Source organism: Hirundo rustica, unplaced genomic scaffold (genome assembly GCF_015227805.2).
Source record: "Hirundo rustica isolate bHirRus1 unplaced genomic scaffold, bHirRus1.pri.v3 scaffold_329_arrow_ctg1, whole genome shotgun sequence".
In the NCBI taxonomy this organism is placed as follows: Eukaryota; Metazoa; Chordata; class Aves; order Passeriformes; family Hirundinidae; genus Hirundo; species Hirundo rustica.
The window spans coordinates 1-5,358 of NW_026690375.1; the positions used below are offsets into that span (position 1 = coordinate 1).

Consider the following 5,358-nt stretch of genomic DNA (forward strand, 5'->3'; position numbering starts at 1 on the left):
CTGTGTGTGATCTGGTCTGGGATTTTCTCTGTGCTAGGTTCTGCGCATGATCCAGTCCAAGTTTTCCATCCTTGCCGGGTTCCAAAGTCCAGCCCCGCTGCTTTTTCCTCTCATGCCAGGCTTTATGCGTGATCCCGCCTGCTTTTTCCCATATCTCCTTCTCTGTGTGTGTTCCCACCATTTTTTTTCCCTGTGCCAAGCTCCGTGAGTGATCTTGCCCCATTTTGCGCCCATGCTGCCACCTGGCCCGGATTCAGGCTGGATTTTTCTCTCATTGCAGGTTCCAGGCACAGTGTGATCTGGGTTTCTCTTTGTTCTGGGTCACAGCTGACATCTGTTTTAGGTTTTTGCCTGTTCTGGATTATGGCTGATACGCGGTCTAGGCTTTCCCCCATGCAGGACCTCAGATACAACCTCACCCACTTTTTCTCCCCATTCCAAACTTCTGGCACAGCCCTGTTTGGGTTTCCCCTCATACTGGATTCTGGGTTGGATTCTCGCTTTGGTCTGGTGTTGCTAGATGGACACGAAAAGAACTACAATCACGCAGTCAAGTTCAGAGAAAAAAGAGAGAAGTTTATTTCTTGACTTCGATTTATATAGATTCTGGACAACAACCAGGGATTCCCCAAAGATCTCTTCTCACTGGGGAATTGGAAATAATTATTAATTGCAGAAATGTTTTCTGAAGCCTTTCCCCTTTGCTGGTAGATCTTCTCTTTCTTCCTTTGAATTTACAGCTGTTCCCCGCTATCTTTTGCCTGAATTCCTTGCAGCTCCTAACTGGGAAAACCTGGAATAACTTAGAGGGGACAGAGGTGACATTTTTAGCTGAAAACCTGAGGCAATTGAGAGGGGACACAAGAACGGTTTGCGTAGGAAAATGTGAGGGGATGTTGAGGGGAGCGAGGTGGCATTTTTGAGGAAAAAGCTGAGGTGATGTTTAGGGGAGAGAGTGAAAATTTTTGGAGCAGAAAAGAGTTAATCAATATTGTACCAGGAGTAAAATTTTGGGGGTAAAACTCGATGTAATCTGTAGGGGACAAAATGAATATTTTGGAGTAAAAATGAAGTACTCAGTAGTAGATAAGTAAGGAAATTTTTGGAGGTGAGACTTGACAAAATCTCAAGAGCAGAGAATGAACACTGAAGAAAAACTGGGGTGAGGAGCAGTAGGCATGTAGGGAAAATTTGGGGGCTAAATGTGAGCTAATCTCTGGAGGAGAGCATGAACCTACTGAGGTAGCATGAGGGGAGCAGTTGTGGGCGGATGGGGAAATTTTGGGGTAAAGATTATATGAAATAATCTGTAGAGTGATTATTTTGGAGTAAAAATAGATACAGATGGACAGTTTGGGGGGGTAAATCTTGACAAAAGCTACATGGTAGCAAGTAAATAATATTGAAGGAAAAAAATGAGGGAACCAATAGTGGACATGTAGGGGATTTTTGGGGGCCAAACCTTGAAATAATCTTAAGGTTGAGAATGAATATTTTAGATAAAAATGAGGTGATAAGTTGTGGACAGTTAAGGAAAATTTTGGGGGTTAAACTTGAGGTAATCTCTAGGGAGAGAGAGAACACTGATAAACTTGAGGCAGTCACTGGGGGTAGGCAAGAGAATTTGGGGGTAGAACTTGGGAGGATCTGTAGGGCAGAGAATTAACATATTAGGGTAGAAATGAAGTGATCAGTAGGTAACATGAGGTAGAATTTAGAGGCCAAACACTGAGGTAATTATGTAGGAACAGTAAGTGGTTTTGGGAAAAAAATCTGACTTAATTTATAGGGGACAGAATGAACATTTTAGGGATAAGAGACATAACACACATGTGGTTTTGGTTTTAAAATCTAGTTAGTATGCAGGGGACAAAGTAGACATTTTGGGAATAAAATCTGAATGAGTCTGTAGAGGAAACAATGGCTATTTTGAGGTAAAAAGTAGGCGACTGGGGTTGGGCATGTAGGGAAAACTGAGGGGGGTAAAATGCGAGATTATCTCTAGGAGAGAGCAGGAACATCCTGAGGTAAACTGAGGGAATTGCTGTGGACAGGTGGGTAAATCTGGGGATAAAACTTGAGGGAATCCCCACAGTAGAAAAGAGTATTTTGAGGCAAAAATAAGGTACACAGAGGTGGAGAGGTAGGGAAAATTTCACCTGTAAAATCTGAGGTGATCTGTAACAGAGGGCAGGCACTTCATGGGGCAGACTGAGGTAATTGGTCATGGACAGGTAGGGAAATGATTGGGCAGGGGAGGGGAATAAAAATGGAAAGCATCCATAGGGTAAAGAGTGTAAATACTGAGGTAGAAATGAGGAAATAGGTAGTGAACAGGTAGGGAAAATGTTGGGAGTAAAGCCTGTGGTAATCTCCAGAGTAGAGAAAGAATGCTTTCTCGTAAAAAAATGAGGAAAGCAGAAGGGGACGGACAGGGAAAATCTGGGGGTAAGATCTCAAGGGATCTCCAGGTGAGGGAATGACTGTTTTGAAGTATAATCTCAGGACTCACTGTGTCCTCCTTCCTTGGCAGCAGCTGGTGGGGAAGAGAGAAGAGGCCGCAGGCTGGAGAGGAGCAGGAGAAACCCCCCTGGCATCACCAGGCCACCTGTGGGGAACAGAACGGACACTTCGGGAGTAAAAAGAGGTGATTGGATTGTCCCTTTGGGGGACGCTGGCATTGAGGCAATTCCATCCGTTTGGCTGCTGAAATTTCCCAGCCCAAGGGCTTTGGCTGACAGGGCAGCACAAAGATTGTTCCCAGTGTGGGGCCCAGCTTTGGGGTTCAGCTTTGCTAGTTCAGATGGATTAGAGCTATAGCCCTGAATTTCCTGCTGAATTGTGAACTTGGAATAACCTCAGAGTGCCTCCTGGAGCATTGATACTCCCATACAGAGCTGCCTATTTAACATCAGCTGTGCCAGGAGCCAGCAGAGGTTCCAAGAGAGCTCAGTAGGATGGGATAAGGACAGGCCGATATTCCATAGAATTTACTATTTAAAACCCTCATCCCCCAGCCCCACCCATGTCCCTGGGGGGCACTTGACAGAGTTGCCTGGAATTCAGCTGATTTCACCCCCGAGCTCGGGCTCGGGCTCCCATTGATATTTTAAAGCAGGAGAAGGCGCTGGCTGGACGCGCTCCCGGCCCATGCTGAGGCAGCCCCTGTACCCACGGGAGAACATCTCTGCCTGAAGAAGCTCAGCTCCTTCCAGAGCCTCAGTGGTGGCCTCTACAAATTCTTTTCCCTCAGGAAAGGGATGCACATCCCTGCCTTCAGCGCACCTCCAGTGGGACCCACCTGAAAAAGCTTTCCATCACTTCTTCATCAGCTTCCAGCTGGCTCCCTGAAAAACTCCAAACTTCATCCAAACACATTTGTCTAAGCTTTCATTTTAAGGCATCTCTGAGAGAATTGCTGGGGATTTCATTTCTGTGAGAGAAATCCCCTTGGCTTTAGTGCTGCCGATGGATGATGTCCTCAGGCTGGAAGGGGGGATTTGGGGTGGCCAGGACATACCTGGCAGCCGCGCAGGAGCTCCGGGAGGTCGGAACTGGGAATCGCCATCTGCGCCCCTCTGCGGATGGCCCGAGCCGCCCGTGCCCAGGCAGTGCCAGCTGCTCCTCGGGGCATCTCTGGGCTCTCGGTGGCCTCCGTGCGCCGTGAGGCATCTCCCCGTGCCCGTGCAGAACAGCCCCTGGCTGAGGAGCTCCGGGCAGCCCTTCAGCCGTGCCTGTGCCAGCGCTGTCCGAGCAGCCCGGCGCCCATCCCTGGGACACGTGTTTGGCACGCTGCGTGCTGTGGGCGGGATGATGCAGGCACGGCTCCTTCCCTGCACACCTCAAGGACAAGAAGTGCCGATTGCCTTTTGGGGGCTGCCGGCCTCCTCCCGCCCCGTGTTCCTGGCTGGCTGGGACCCACAGAAACACCAAGCAACATCGCCAGCAGCGAGCAGGAGTCACCGAGGGCTCTGTGCAGCTCTGGGCCAGAGAAGCAGCCCCGGCCTTAGACCCCAGCCTTGATTTTGGGCTGGGAACACTCACCTGCAGGAGACGCCCCTCTGCAGGCGGGACCAGCCCTGACGCTCTCCAGAAGAACTTCAGCCATGGACCAAGGGAGCCCTCAGGGCTTGTCTTGCTCATTCCTCCCTGCAAAGAGACACAGCACAAGCACCTTTACAGCCCTCAGGGAAATGCTGAAAAGGGCAGGAAATCAGGGTTATGGGAAGAGCTTTATGCTGTCACCCAAGCCTTAACCTGTGTTGTTCTACGGTCAGGTGCTGGCTACAGAGCTCTGCCCTGGGACATTCCAGGGGCTGCTGCGTAAAGCAGCATCAGCATCAAAGAAGGAGCTGCATTGGCATAGGAATTCCCTTGCTGGCATTCCCATCCCAGGCATGACACTGCCACAGACCTGAGATTGGCTTGGTTGGAGCAGAGCACTGAAAATACCCAGGTTGCACGTTCAATCCTCAGACGAGGCGTTCAGAGAAGGGTTCAGCTCAGTGCTCCTCTTGTGGCCCTTCCCACTCAAGATGTGCTTTGGAAATAAAGAGAAAACAGTTTTCATGGGCCCTTTAAACCCAGAGTTTTGGGCATTTTTGTATTGGAGAGTACAAGCCGCAGAGAAAGGGAGGGAAAGGAAGGAGGGAGAGCATCGGGTCTCACCTGGCAGGTGTATCAGCTGAGCGGCCCGAGGCCCCGGTGGCTGTCCCGGAGCAGCTCCTCCCTGCCGCGGTGCCGCAGCCCCGCTCGTTGGAGCTCCTCGGGGCTGCGGACACGGGGCAGGGGGAGGCGGGCGCTGCTGCGCGCAGGGGAGCGCGATGGCCTCGGGGGTGCCGGGGCGGGGGCGGCTCCACATCCCCGCGGGGGCCGCGGGCGGGAGGAGCCGCTGCGGGGCCGGGCCCGGAGCGCGCGCCGGGGGCCGCGGGCGGAGCCGCCGCTCCGTGTCCGCCAGGGGGCGCGCCCAGCGGGGCGGGAGGCGGCGCTGAGGGAGCGGCGGGGTCCCCGTGCCCCGCCGGCTTCCAGCCGCGATCCGGCGTCCGTTCCGGGGAAGAGCGGCTCTCCCGGCGGGCCCGGCAGCGGCACCGGCACGGCCCCGGCTCCCCGCGGCCGCAGAGGGAGCTGCCCGGAGCCCGAGCGGGACCCCGGCCCCGCGCCGGTCGCAGCCGGAGCAGCGGCGGCAGCGCCGAGCTCGGGCCCAGCGCCCGTCCCGGAGCGGCTCTTCCCGACCGCGGTAGTAATCCCCATTCCTATCCCGGGCCCAATCCCGCCCCGGTCACGCCGCCCCGGGACCCGCACCCCGCCCGCCGAGAGAAAAGCGGTTCGGCCCGGGACCCCCAGCGGACGCCGGCAGGA

General features: G+C 53.6%; 2 long non-coding RNA genes across 5 annotated transcripts; one reads left to right on the plus strand and one right to left on the minus strand.

Annotated features, from left to right (window-relative positions):
• Positions 1–563: 563 nt before the first annotated feature.
• LOC120747947 (uncharacterized) lies at positions 564–4,795 on the minus strand. Of its 4 annotated transcripts, XR_005699243.2 has the most exons (7): positions 4,669–4,795; positions 4,415–4,540; positions 4,045–4,149; positions 3,521–3,833; positions 3,302–3,433; positions 2,513–2,608; positions 564–802 (listed from the first exon to the last, which is right to left on the minus strand). It is a non-coding gene; the product is annotated as an uncharacterized LOC120747947 (long non-coding RNA). The 4 variants fall into 4 exon arrangements; XR_005699242.2 differs by having other exon boundaries at positions 3,521–3,799; positions 4,045–4,540; XR_005699240.2 differs by having other exon boundaries at positions 4,045–4,540.
• LOC120747948 (uncharacterized) lies at positions 1,914–4,582 on the plus strand. The gene is made up of 2 exons (XR_005699244.2): positions 1,914–2,647; positions 3,254–4,582. It is a non-coding gene; the product is annotated as an uncharacterized LOC120747948 (long non-coding RNA).
• Positions 4,796–5,358: the final 563 nt, after the last annotated feature.